This window comes from Lethenteron reissneri, chromosome 72 (assembly GCF_015708825.2).
Source record: "Lethenteron reissneri isolate LAM-NWPU_2019-01 chromosome 72, ASM1570882v1, whole genome shotgun sequence".
In the NCBI taxonomy this organism is placed as follows: Eukaryota; Metazoa; Chordata; class Hyperoartia; order Petromyzontiformes; family Petromyzontidae; genus Lethenteron; species Lethenteron reissneri.
Window position 1 is genome coordinate 5773590 of NC_083850.1, and position 14552 is coordinate 5788141.

General features: G+C 44.1%; 1 protein-coding gene and 1 pseudogene across 7 annotated transcripts in view; one reads left to right on the forward strand and one right to left on the reverse strand.

The window, feature by feature from the left end:
* Nucleotides 1-14552, reverse strand: part of LOC133361284 (zinc finger protein 239-like) — an 807570-nt gene that overhangs the window by 565189 nt on the left and 227829 nt on the right. The window lies entirely within an intron of this gene.
* Nucleotides 1-14552, forward strand: part of LOC133361346 (zinc finger protein 208-like) — a 129804-nt pseudogene that overhangs the window by 11491 nt on the left and 103761 nt on the right.

Sequence of the window (14552 nt, forward strand, 5' to 3'; positions counted from 1 at the left end):
CGAGGTGAGCGTCCCTGTTGACGATGTGTGTTGTTTATTTTTATTGCACGTTTTGACTACAAACTAAAGCTTCATTATTTTTGAATATGTTGATATTGGGATTTTCTGTAACCAAATTATGACTATTAGTTTACTTGGCATGCTCTGATATGTTGCTGTTACTGTCATTGTTTAGACCCAAAGCAAGTTAACATTTAAAACGTTCATAACTAACCTGTTTAAATCTCATATAATATGATTAACATGTCTATAATGATTGTGTTCTGATTGCCTGCATAATTGTGCCCTGCATTACATGTATTGAATGCTATCCAACACGGGGGAGGAGTCTCCCTTTTAGTTCAGACCCGAGCTGCTGCCATAGACGTCTCTTATCTGTGATGTCACAGCCACATGGGTGGTATCTCTGACATCAAGTGACCTACGACGTCATTCTCGGGTTATAACAAATAATTTAAGTATTGTCATTTGACCCCAATGACCTACAAGACATAGGGGGGCCTTTATCAAGCAGTTGATTAATACAAATGGGCTGTGCATCAACATGCTTGTCTGGATTAGAGGTTAAACATCACGGTTATATCTGGCGATTATGTTTAATGCAATGGGCAGTTGGAATAAACATGTTCGCGTGGGTGCATGAGTGAGTGATCTGACGCACGCGTGAGTGGGCAAACAAGCGAGTGAGTGGACTTGTAAAACAAACGGCACGAAAGTGATTTGATTGGTACAGCGAGTGGTCAAATATGTAATAATTGAGAGGATGAGTGATTCAAAAGGTTGCTAAATCTGAGCGTTTTTACAACCTCCCCAGGCCCTCCAACATCAAACAGAAACTACTCCTTCCCAACAACATGGATAGACAACGCAAGTGGGCTGACATCTTGGAGGACTATGATGGTAAGTCCCAGTTACCTGCATCACGTGGCTTTTTTGCAGAGGAGGCAGCTCCCTGATTAATTATTTTTAGTGGACGTGGCTTGGTGGTGATGGGAAGAGGTAAACAGTCAAGGGTGGCAGACAGCATGGATTTAGAACTGCGTTTCAGCCATATTGGTTTAAATTGGGGTCTCAACTTTATGAAATTGATCTCAACATGCTTACAAAAATTTGACTTGTAATGTTTTACTGCCATGTGACTAATGTTTCTCAACAGCAGGTCATGTTTTGTGTTAAGAGGTAATTACAAGAATCTCAGAATTAGTTGTGTGAATCTCCACGTGCTTCGTTCTCTAATACATTACTCGTCCTTTGAATTAATTTTGTTTTCCGTAGCCCGGGAGTCATGGCGCCAGTCGACCACGTGGGGAGACATTATGGATGAAGTGGACCCTTTCCCAGGCCAAAGCTATGAAAATCGTTCCCCAAAGGTGTGTATGGGGTCTATGGGAGTCAAACACCACATTCTCTCCACACTCCCACACCATTGCACCAAAACATCACTACACCTCACATCACCACACAATATCTTTACATCACCACCAACTCGATATAATATACTCTTAGTTTTTTCGGTAAAGTCACGTACGTGACTCTTTCTTAGGTTTTTTCGGTAAAGTCGCATACGTGAGTATGAATGCTTGCAGTCACGAAAGATTCAATTCGAGAATCAATACAATAGCATAGAGCCTCATAAAGCGCCAATACCATCACAAGGCACCGTCTCTCCAGAACATTCCACAATTTCACCTCTCCGTATCACAACACCATCTCCCAACACCATCACTCCATCTCTCCATAATCACGTCATGCCATGAGTTAATGTGCATGTTTGCATCCTTACATAGATGTGCCAGTATGCATTTTTGTTTGTCTATGTGCCCGTCTATGTTTGTGTGCCTGCGAGAATAGATTTTGTCCTGAGTGCGCATGTCTGAATGATCATGTGCTTATCTTCGCGTGAACAGAGGAGCATTGGGGAGGTGAAGAACGTCAGCGGAGTGAAGCGTTTCCAGGAGGACAAGCGCCTTGCGAAGGAGAAATGCACAATGGAAGAGAAGCGCCCCAATGAGGTGAAGCGCCTCGCCAAGGTGAAGCACCAAACGGAGCAGAAGTGCCTTCGAAATAATATCCTCAAAGACGTGAAACGGGTCATGGAAAAGCGCCTCCTTGAAGAAACGCGCTTCATGGAGGAGAAGCGCCTTCGCGAGGTGAAGCGTCTCAAGGAGAAGCATCTGGAGGAAGAGAAGCGCCTCATAGATGTGAAGCGGGTCGAGGAAGAGAAGCGCCTCATGGAGGAGAAGCAGGTGGAAGAAGAGAAGCGCCTTGTCGAGGAGCAGCACCTCATTGAGGTGCAGCGGGTCGAGGAAGAGAAGCACCTCATGGAGGAGAATCGCCTCTTTGAGGTGAAGCGTCTCATAGAGCTGAAGCGTCTCGAGAAGAAAAATAAGCGACTTGAGGAGAGGCGCTTTCGCAAGGTGAAGCTCCTCGAGGAGAAACGTCTCATTCAGGAGAAGCGCCTCGTTGAGGTGAAGCGTCAAGAGGAGGAGGAGCACTTGATGGAGGAGAAGCGTCTTGTGGAGCAAAAGCGCCTCGAGGAAGAGCAGCGCCTCGCCAAGATCGAGCGACAATGGCTCCAGACCGCTACCACCAGCAGCAGCACCACTACCACTGACACCACCTCCACCACCGCCGCCATCGCCGCCGCCACGTCCTCCAATCCTGTGTGGGGCCCAATAGCTCCGAGCTTTGAAGAAGAGGGCTTCCAAGAAGATAAAGCAAACTCCGGAGTCGCTGAGCCACGGTAAACCACTCCGCGTGTGCGCCCTGTGTGTTTATTTTTGTTATTTATTGCCATGCTTCTCACGCAGCATCAGCCTTACACGGTCTCAAGACTTTTTTTCAGGAGGATCCTGCCAAGTTTGCTCGCATTTTTCAAGAAAGTTGCTACTGTTTGCGATCCAAATTGAACAATTTGCATTGCTTGTGTGGGTTTAGTAACAGGGAGAAAGCTGCAGAACATTCCCAGAACAGGTGGCTGCACAATCCACACGGAGAATGTGGCCAAACGTGGAAATCAAACCCAGGTCAATGTTGCTGTGACGCACAGGTGCTCAAGCCCTGTCGCGCTCTCAATATTCACAGACACTGCAAACTCCACGTGTACATTCCGCTATACTGTGGACAGACTTATTTTTCATAACTGGTTTCTGGGTTAGACCACATAACGAAGTGGGTATATCTTCACCATGTAACCCTCCATCCACCGTGAGATTTTCGCTGTCTATCGCCTGTTTCCAGGCCAGCTGCCAAGTCACCTTGTAATGCACAGCGACAGCTACCACTGAGAGGGGTGTCCAATTTAAAACGCGATGAGATGAGAGATGCGAGAGGCTCATCGCATGCAATGCACTCTGAGATGCCTTCGACGTCAAGGGAGGTGGCTCTCTCGACCACAAATCACTGACGGACACTTTTTTTAAATCGTGGATGTGTAGGTATGAAATAAAATAAATTAAATTAAATCACGACGTTTCGATGGCCATGTCGTTATTGCAAGAACGTTTCTTGCTGTGGTTTTCCCACCTGATGATTGCTTGTGTTACAATCGAAACGTTGTGATTTAATTTATTTTATTTTATACCTACATGACTTTACCGAAAGAACCAAAAAAATGTCACTTCAAATTATTCAGCTAAATTTGCACAGCAACGCCACCCACTACTGTGAAACTACAGCAGTCTGTGTGAGACACAGCTGCACCTATCTCAAGGATAGCCTGGCGCCATGAGAATGACAGCACCAATACTAAGCACACTCACTGGCCATGTCGTTATTGCTGTTTCTATTCAGCTCGAATTAATCCGCCACACATTCCACCCACGGACGATGGGGAGATGGCGATGTCTGCCGTAGCAGCAAGGTGGAACGGTGTCGTGTTTGACAGACAACCATCAGTTTTACCATGTCTAGTGGTGGTCTCCCTGTTACAGGTTGAGTCACAAACCGCACCTCTCCATAACAAAGGCTCAGCCTTTGATGTGCAGTCTATTCTTAGTCTTAAGCCTCACCTTACCATATTAATAAAAGTATGCGGCCCTTGCCCCACCACCTTCTCCAACCATTATATAAACGAAGTGGTAGCTTTTGAAATCTCTCATTTACCTGATACAGCTGTCGTGGCTGTGACGGTTCCACCTGAAGACGGAAGCTTGTGTTGCCTCCGAAACGTCGTGATTTTTATTTTTTACGTTATTTTATTTTACTTTTTAATGTTTTTTTACCTACGTGACTTTACCGAAAAAACCTAAGAATATGAATCATTGCAGTCACGAAAGCTTCAAATCTAGAACGGTGTCGTGTTGTCTCTTCACAGATCTGAGCCAGCTCAGCCCTCCTCCTCACTCGTCCAGGCCTTTGAAGTGAAGACAGAGGTTGTGGAGAAGAAGACGAAGGAAGAGGTGAAGGAGTTGGAGGATGAAGTAGAGACGGAGGAAGAGAAGGCAAAGGAGGACGAGATTGTGATGGTGACAATGGAGGAGAACACGGAGGGAGAGGAGAAAGACAATACGGAGATGGAGGACAAGGAGACAACAAAGGATGAACAGATGGTCGTGGTGGAGGACATGGAGACGACGGACAAAGGGGAAACGATGGTGGTGGAGGAGGAAGAGAAGACGGTGGTGGAGATGGTGGTGCCGGAAGTTGAGGAGGAGATGAAGGAGGAAGAGATGGTGCTAGCGGAGGAGAAGAAGATGGAGAAGATGGAGGTGGCGCAGGAAGAGGAGGAGGAGGTAGAGGAGAAGATGGTGGTGGGGGATGAAGAAGAGGGGATGGAGGAGGATGAGACGGAGGAGAAGACGGAAGAGGTGCAGGTGGAGATGCACGGAAAGAAGAGGAAGCGAGAGGGTCTCGCTCGCGTGGCGAGAGCGATCGCCTCACTCCTCCGCCGCGTGCTGCTTTGTGGTGGCAGGTCCACCGCCCAGTAGGGGTGGTGGCGGTGGTCGTGCATCGGTGCCGACCGTGACCACTATCACCACACTACCAGTCCACCCCGTGATACTCGCTACACACACCACACGGATCCCCAGAGAGACGGTGCAACGTTCAGGTCCAGAATACCGAAGTATACCGGGAATCACCTGTACTTAAAAACACGTAAATTGATAACACTATAAACAATAACACTAAACATTAAACGACAAAAAAAGCTACCAACTGGTTTTATAATTTATACCACCATAAACGGAGGTACGGTATTTTAATTTCATTAGAAGTATTATAATGGAACTCTACACATGTTTGTTAATTGTCCGTTCAATCGAACCGACGGTCGGATATGTGAACTGTGGGGGTCGAGGGTAAGAATGGCATTCAAATTTTAGAATGACAATTTGGTCGTTTTAGCAAATTACTGTACTTGAATGTATGTTATGCGCAAATGCAAATTGTTAGTCGTAAATGCGAGGGAGTGGTTAAGAGGTGCACGTTTAATCCAGTGTTAACATTTATTTTAGCATCATATTTAAGGACACTGTTGTTGATAAGAATTCGTCTGGACATGTTATGTGCCTTGTTCTACTCGATCAACCAAAATTAGTACAATGTCGGTCATACAGGAGTGTGATTTCATTCATGAGTAGTATTCACAGAGCCCCGATGACACTAACCTACCTAAAGTTATGGTTAAAAAAGTAATCTTGAGTGACTTAATTCTCAGCTCAGACATGATCACCGCAATCATTTCCAAAGACGTGTGGGGTCCTGCGAGAGCAGGTCCCGACTACAAACAGCTGGGCAGCAGAATCGGAAGTAGCTGCGTTGCCCTCGAAATGTGATGTTGCTGCTGTTGTTGCTGCTGTAGTTGCTTCTGTTGCTGTAATAATCGCAGGGAGGTGGTGTTCCGTGATGGGATGACGCCTTTGATTAAAGCCTCTGATTCAAACTCACCCGATTGACGCCCTTGATCGTCGCATTTGATCAACTCTGATATTGTATACTCTCACATCTTAAGCTCTATCATAGTGAAACATAATATTATAACCTATGAACTACAATCTATCCATTGTAACGCTGTAAAAGAATATTACCTATTGGGTTTCACTCCCGTCGTCGAGAAGGCCGCTCTCTTCCTTTTCTAAAGTTACATGCTAATTTCTCTGCATTCACTTTAAATCGAGGACAAAGTTTTTCCATTCATTCAAAATAAGCGCACAATTACACACTGAGATGCACTTACATATTCATGCATGAAGCACAATGGGCACATTACCTCTTCGGTATGTTAATAGACATGCGGATTGTACCTTCCAAAATTAACAATCGAATGCAAATATCCTGAAAGACAAAGGATTTGATCCTAGGGGGGGAGTTATAAGGCGGCTCAGAAGCAGAGCTCAATGCCATTTCGAGAGGGAACTTGATGAGGTTGGACGCTCGACTCGTAGCTCTGCTGATCGCCCTTCAACCACGAGACAACGCAGCCTGGCGAGCACAATTGCTGTGTCGACAGTTAGGCGACTTTGCGTCGGGAGAGTTCGTGGCGACATCTTCAGACGGGTTACAGACATCGATATACCGTGACTCTCCAAGTAAGTGTCTAATTTCGCGGATGAACTCTTAAACGTTTTCGTCGTTAAATTAGCGGGATTTTTTTGCGTCTCGGTTAGACGCGAGTGTCGTTCTTGTTTTAGCAGTTAACAAAATCTAAAACTCAACGCTAAACATCCTTGCGGCCGATAGCGTACTTTTGACTCGATAACAGCGCTGCTGTTACTACGCTCACATGGAGCAGAGACGCTCTCCACAGCCCCACGCACACGGAGGCAAGAAGCCATTCAATTGCTCTGTGTGTGAGAAGTCCTTTTCACGGCCATCACATCTTCAGAGTCATCAGAGAACACACACGGGCGAGAAGCCGTTCATGTGCTCTGTGTGTGGGAAGACATTTGCACGGTCATCAACTCTTCAAGATCATAAGAAAACAAACACGGGTGAGAAGCCATTCCTGTGCCCTGTGTGTGGGAAGACATTTGCTAAGTCATCACATCTTCAGAGTCAACAGAGACACACGGACGAGAAGCTATTGCTGTGTTCTGTGTGTGGGAAGACATTTGCACACTTGTCAACTCTTCAAAACCATCAGAGAACACACACGGACGAGAAGCCATTTCTGTGCCCTGTGTGTGGGAAGGCATTTGCACAGTCATCAAAACGGAAGAGGCATCAGAAGGTCCACGATGATAGGAAGTTGAAATCAAAAGGTGTAATTCAAGGTGCTGCAATGATTCCTGTAGATAATTCCACCTTCGATCCCATGCAGTTGGATCCCGAGAGATGGCTGGATGTAATGGAGTGGCTCGAGGATCAACCCGAGAGCTAGCGGTGACTGAAATATAATGTTGCATGCGGTTATACCTATTAAGCTGTCTTGAGTACTTTTGTGTGTAATTCTGACTCTTTAGTTTTACAGTTCGTTTGAGAGTTTCTTGACGTGCACGTGGTGAGTTTTGATGTTGTCGGATTACTTGGTGAAGTGGTGTGATGAGCAGTGGTTGTAAACGTTTTTTTCAAGTATTAAGCTTTTTTTGGTTGATAATAGTCGACTTTAGGATGTACATTGATGACGCGTTCGTTGGATATATTGCCTTGACTTCAACATAGACGCACAGTGAACAAATGTGGTGAACTAATAAGGACATCATGGGGAATGATACTTTAACGCTTTGGTATTCCTGGAACGGATATGATTTGCATTGTACTGTAACTGTTTGAACATAGGACGTAATAAACATTGCCTTCGAGTTTTGACGTAAAATTGTTGCAGATGAATAAAAACGTATTTTAACAAATGTTTGTCAGTTCTTTATTGTATAATGTTCCTAGCAAAAACATGTTCAGAGAATTTCAGGTGGAGGATCTCCATCACACAAGTGTGCCCTTAACCCGCAGCATCTTAGCTGTCTACACGATTAACAGGTGTTCATTGAGGGGAAAGGTCCCCGTAGTTAATCGTTCATCAACGTACCAGTCTCTAATTCCGAAGTATGTCGGGGAAAAACTGTACTCTATGACATGTAAACTGTAATCCTATGAACGATAACACTGAACATTAAACGATTATAAACTAGTGTTTTAATTTATAACCATTTAAACGGAGGTAAGGTATATACTATCATTAGAAGCATTAGAATCACAGTGTGGTCGTATAAGAATCACGCACAAACCCATTCTTAACTCATGAGATTATGAATCATTACAATTATTATAACAATCACAAATTGTGACAAAGCGAAATTCCCACAAGTAAAACACCACGCTCACGTGACGAATTCTTAAACAAACTGCTACACTCAAGTGACAGAACTTAACAAAAAAACGCCGCAATAAAAAAAACATCAATGGACAAATCCTAAAAACAGACAACACACGCATGTTAGTAGCTGTTAGAAGAAGACAACACTTAACACCTTCAACTATACACATTGTACAGCCAACTCGTAAATGGGGCGGTATATGACAGTCTTCGCTGCTGTCGACGGGGCCAAGCAGCGAGTGTTTAACTCCATTGTTTCAGAATCCGTGTCATCACCCGGCCACAGCGACTTAGCCAAACTACATCTCCCGAACAAGGCAGCCTTCCCTATGCTGTGTATTTTAGCAGTATATTTACGGGCGCACTTGAAGATAACAATTCGTCTCGAAAAGGAAAGCGAATTGTTCTACCAAAACGATTTCAAATTTCTATCCGAAAGAAGAATGAGTTCATTCATGAGTAGTATTCACTCAGCACCGATGGCACTAACCTACGCACAGTTATGATTAAACAAAGTAAACATTAGTCGCTCATCTCAGCTCAGACATGATCATAGCAATTATTTCCAAATCCGTGTCGGGTCCCACGAGAACAGGGCACGGCCACAAACTCTCAGATTGAAGAAGAAGTCGCTGCTTTGCCATCGAATGGTTTCATAGCTGCTGTAGTTGCTTCTGTTACTGTTATATCGGCAGCATGTTGGTGTCCCGTGACACCAACCTACCAGACCAACGCTATCGATCGTCGTCTTGGATATACTCTCACATTGTAAATTCTCACACTGTGAACTTTAACATTATGAACTTCAACAGTGGTAACTTAAAAAAATTCACATATACATTTGAAGAATCTACAAATTACTGTAAACTAGTATGTGAACTCTAACAATATAACATATGAGCTATACATTATAAGGCTATACAATAACATTATTAACTAGTGTTATAGATTAGAACAACCTACCTTGAAGTGTGATTTTCGAATCGCATTCGAATTATTCGAATCACACTACGGTCGTAAGTATGTAACATGTATGTATGGAACATATCTGTTTGTAGTAAGTATATGTGCATGTAACATGTATGCATGTAACATGTATGTATGTATGTAACATGGTACATGCATGTATGTAACATGTATGTATGTAATATGGACGTGCGAACCAAGGGTGTGATATGTGAAACGGAAGGTGCAGGATCAGGATGGGATTAAAATTACTTGAATGACACTTTGGTGGTATTAGGATCAAGCTGTCCACTGCGGGATGAATGTTCCATCTCAATGTAATCAAATAACAATATTCAGTATGAATATGTTAAATAATCGCACAAACCCAATATTAGCCCGTGAAATTATGAATCGTTACGATTGTAATGACTCGTTTGATAAAAGTATTTGATCAAAGTTTGTTATCCCATCACGGAACACCACTGGAACTGAAGCATATTAAGCAGCAACAACAGCAGCAGCAGAAGCAACAGCAGCAACTGCAGCAGCAACAGCAGCAGCAGAAGCAACTGCATAATCAGCAGCAACTGCAGCAGCAACAACTGCAGCAGCAGCAGCAACTGCAGTAGCAACTGCAGCAGCAACTGCAGCAGCAACAACTACAGCAGCAGCAACTGCAGCAGCAGCAACTGCAGCAGCAGCAACTGCAGCAGCAGCAACAGCAGCAACTGCAGCAGCATCAACTGCAGCAGCAGCAACTGCAGCAGCAGCAGCAACTGCAGCAGCATCAACTGCAACAGCAGCAACTGCAGCTGCTGCAACTGCAGCAGCAACTGCAGGAGCAACTGTAACAGGAAATGCAGCAGCAACTGCAGCAACTGCAGCAGCAGCAACTGCAGCAGCAGCAACTGCAACAGGAACTGCAGCAGCAGCAACTGCAGCAGCAGCAGCAACTGCAGCAACACAAGTCTGACCTTAACCGGCAACGTCTTGGCTGTCTCCACCATCAACATGTGTTCCTAGAGGGGAAAGGTCCCCGTTATAAATAGTTTAGCAACGTTCCTTTCGCTAATTCCGAAGTATACTGGAGATCACTTGTACTCTAAAACATGTAAACTGTAACGCTTTAAAGATAACATTCAACATTAAACGAATATAAATAGTTTTTTTATGTAATTTATAAGACCGTAAACGGAGGGACAGTATTAGAATATCTATACTCTTTGGTTCTTTCTGTAAAGTCACGTAGGAATAAATAAAAAAATAAATAACGACGTTTCGGACGCAACACAAGCGCCCGAAACGATGTCTGCAGCAGACATCGTGCTGCTCGCAGCAGACATCGCGGATATCGCGATTTTTACCTGAAGACGTGCGCTTGTGTTTCGTCCGAAACGTGATTTACTTTGTTTTATTTCTACCTACGTGACTTTACCGAAAGAACCAACGAGTATTAATTTCTGCAGTCACGAAAGCTTCAAATCAATATTTGAATATCATTAGAAGTATTATAATCGCAATGTGATCGTAATAGAATCACACTTGCACATATGTATGCATATTACATACGTACATAATATGGTCGTATGTATGTATGTAATATGTATGTCCGTTGGACATGCGAACGGGGGGTCGGATATGCGAACTGGGGGATTAGGATCGGATTAAAATGATTAGAATAACACTATGGTCGTATTAGAATTACACTGAGCTAGAATGTATGTTATATGTAGATGCGAATCGGGAGTCGTAAATGCAACCTGGGAGGTGCGCGGTTTTGATCGCATTAAAATTATTATAATAACAACGTGGTCCTATTAGAATCACGCTATCGACTGCTGCTGATGTTCGTGTGGCGGCCTCCGATTCGGGCTCAGCTCTTCCTTTACTCGCCTGGTTGGTGCCGCGGGACGCAGCGTCTCATCCGACAGGCGTTGTAGCAGCTGGGTGATGGCATCCGTGAGTTTGTCAACTTTCTCTTCAAGTTGAGGCCGTCTCCCTCGTGGTCTCCTCCCTCTGCGCGTGCTGTGGGTTGCTCATGGCTTCATGTTGAATAGGGTGTAGACGTTATTTTAGCAATATATTTAAGTACAGTGTTGTGTTTAGAATGCGTCTAGGCAAGGAAGGTGACTTGTTGGATCAGAGTTTTTCATCAAAGGCGCTATCCCATCACGGGACATCAACATGCTGCGTATATAACAGTAACAGAAGCAACTACAGCAGCTACGAAACCGTTCGATGGCAAAGAAGCGACTTCTGCTTCTGCTCCAACTGCCGCCCGGCTGTTTGCACGCCGACTCTGCTCTCGTGGGACCCAACACGTTTATGGAAATAATTGAGATGATCCTATCTGAGCTGAGATTTGTTTAAACATAACTTAGTGTAGGTTATTGCCATCGGTGTTTAGCGAATACCACCGAAGAATTAGCTCACATATTTACGACGTAATTTGGTATAATTTTGGTTGATTAAGGAGAACAAGACACCTGCCATGTCTACGAATTCTTATCATATACATGTACTTAACTATATTGCTAAAATAACGTCAACACTCGAAAAAACGTGCAGGTCTTAGTCCTCTCATATCGTTGCTTCGCAGATGCTCGAGATTGAGTGTCCTGCTGTGGTCCGAATTGTTTACTGTGATAACATTTGGCTGTTCAAAGCAGTCTGCAACCGTGAATTGTGCAGCTTGGAAAAATTGAGGACTTCGCATTTATTTTGTTGGTTCTCGAAAATTGAGGCCAATAATTAGGAGGCAAATTACGAGCGAAAGCGATAGTACTTGCCAAGAATGTCTTAATTAATCGAGAACGAAAGTAAGAAGTTCGAAGGCTGTCAAATACCGCCACATTTACGAGTTGGTTCTTTGGGGCTGTACAATGTGTGTAGTTGAAGGTGCTAGGGTTTGTCTTCTTCTAACAGCCAACAAGTCGCCTGCCTTTTCTAGACGAATTGTTATCTTCAAGTGCGTCCGTAAATATATTGCTAAAATACACAGCATAGGGAAGGCTGTCTTGTTGGGGAGATGCAGTTTGGCTAAGGCGCTGTGACCGGGTGATGACACGGATTCTGAAACAATGGCGTTAAACACTCGCTTCTTGGCCCCGTCGACAGCAGCGAAGGCTGTCATATACCGCCCCATTTACGAGTTCGCTGTATAATGTGTATAGTTGAAGGTGCTAGGTGTTGTCTTCCAACCGCTACTAACGTGCGTGTGTTGTCACTTGAGTGTAGCAATTTGTTTAAGAATTCGTCACGTGAGCGTGGTGTTTTGCTTGTGGGAATTTCGCTTTGTTACAATTTGTGATTGTTATAAAATTGTAAAGATTCATAATCTCATGAGTTAAGAATGGGTTTGTGCGTGATTCTTATACGATCACACTGTGATTCTAATGCTTCTAATGATATTATAATACCTTACCTCCGTTTAAATGGTTATAAATTAAACACTAGTTTATAATCGTTTAATGTTTAGTGTTATCGATAATAGTATTACAGTTTACATGATATAGAGTACAGTTTATCCCCGACATACTTAGGGATTATCGACTGGTACGTTGATGAACTATTAACTACGGGGACCTTTCCCCTCAAGGAACACGTGTTAATCGGGTAGACAGCCAAGTTGCTGCCGGTTAAGGGCACACTTGTGTGACGGAGATCCTCCACCTGAAATTCTCTCATATTTTTGCTAGGAACATTATAAAATAAAGACCGGACAAACATTTGTTAAAAATACTTTTTATTAATCTGCAATCATTTTTACGTCAAAACTCGAAGGAAATATGTATTATGTCCTATGTTCACACATTTCCAGTAGGATGCAAACCATTTCCGTTCCAGGAATACCAAAGCATTTCCTTATTAGTTCACCACATTTGTTAACTGTGCGTCTATGTTGAAGTCAAGGCCATATATCCAACGATATACTTGAAAAAAAACCGTTTAAAATGTTGAGTAAAGATCTAACTACAGACGCATTCCAACTTTAGCTCAACAGGAACACTTAACGACTACAATTGAACAGTCTCACAACCAGTGCTCATCACACCACTTCGGCAAGTAATCCGATAACATTACAAACCACCACTGTGCACGCCATTAAACTCTCACAAAAACTGTAAAACTAAAATGGTCAAAATTACACACAAAAGTACTCGATACGGCTCTCGAGCCACTCCATTACATCCAGCCATCTCTCGGGATCCAACTGCATGGGATCGAAGGTGGAATTATCTTCAGGACTCATTGGAGCACCTTGAATTTCAGCTTTTGATTTCAGTTTCCTATCATTGTGGACCTTCTGATGCTTGTTCATGGTGGATGACCGTGCAAATGCCTTCCCACACACAGAGCACGGGAATGGCTTCTGGCCCGTGTGTGTTTTCTCATGAGCTTGAAGATTTGATGGGTGTGAAAATGTCTTCCCACACACAGAGCACAGGAATGGCTTCTCGCCCGTGTGTGTTTTCTCATGAGCTTGAAGATTTGATGATTGTGCAAATGTCTTCCCACACACAGGGCACAAGAACGGCTTCTCACCGGTGTGTGTTCTCTGGTGAGTTTTAAGAGTTGATGAGTGTGCAAATGTCTTCCCACACACAGGGCACAAGAACGTCTTATCACCCGTGTGTGTTCTCTGATGGTTTTGAAGAGTTGACGAGTGTGCAAATGTCTTCCCACACAAAGGGCACAGGAATGGCTTATCGCCCGTGTGTGTTCTCTGGTGAATCTGAAGATGTGATGGCCGTGAAAACGACTTACCACACACAAAGCAATTGAAGGACTTCTTGCCTCCGTGTGCGTGGGGCTGTGGAGAGCGTCTCTGCTCCATGTGAGCGTAGTAACAGCAGCGGTGTTATTGAGTCAAAAGTACGCTATCGGCCGCAAGGATGTTTAGCGTTGAGTTTTGGATTTTGTTAACTGCTAAAGCAAGAACGACACTCTAACCGAGACGCAAAAAAATCCCGCTAATTTGACGACGAAAACGTTTAAGAGTTTATCCCCGAAAATAGACACTTACTTGGAGATTCACGGTATATATCGGTGTCTGAAACCCGTCTGAAGATGTCGCCACGGACTCTACTGACGCAAAGTCGCCTAACTGTCGACACAGCAATTGTGCTCGCCAGGCTGCGTTGTCTCGCGCTTGAAGGGCGATCAGCAGAGCGACGAGTCAAGCGTCCAACCTCATCAAGTTCCCTCTCGAAATGGCATTGAGCTCTGCTTCTGAGCCGCCTTATAACCCCCCTCCCCCTAGGATCCAATCCTTTGTCTTTCAGGATATTTGCATTCGATTGTTAATTTTGGAAGGTACAATCCGCATGTCTATTAACATACCGAAGGG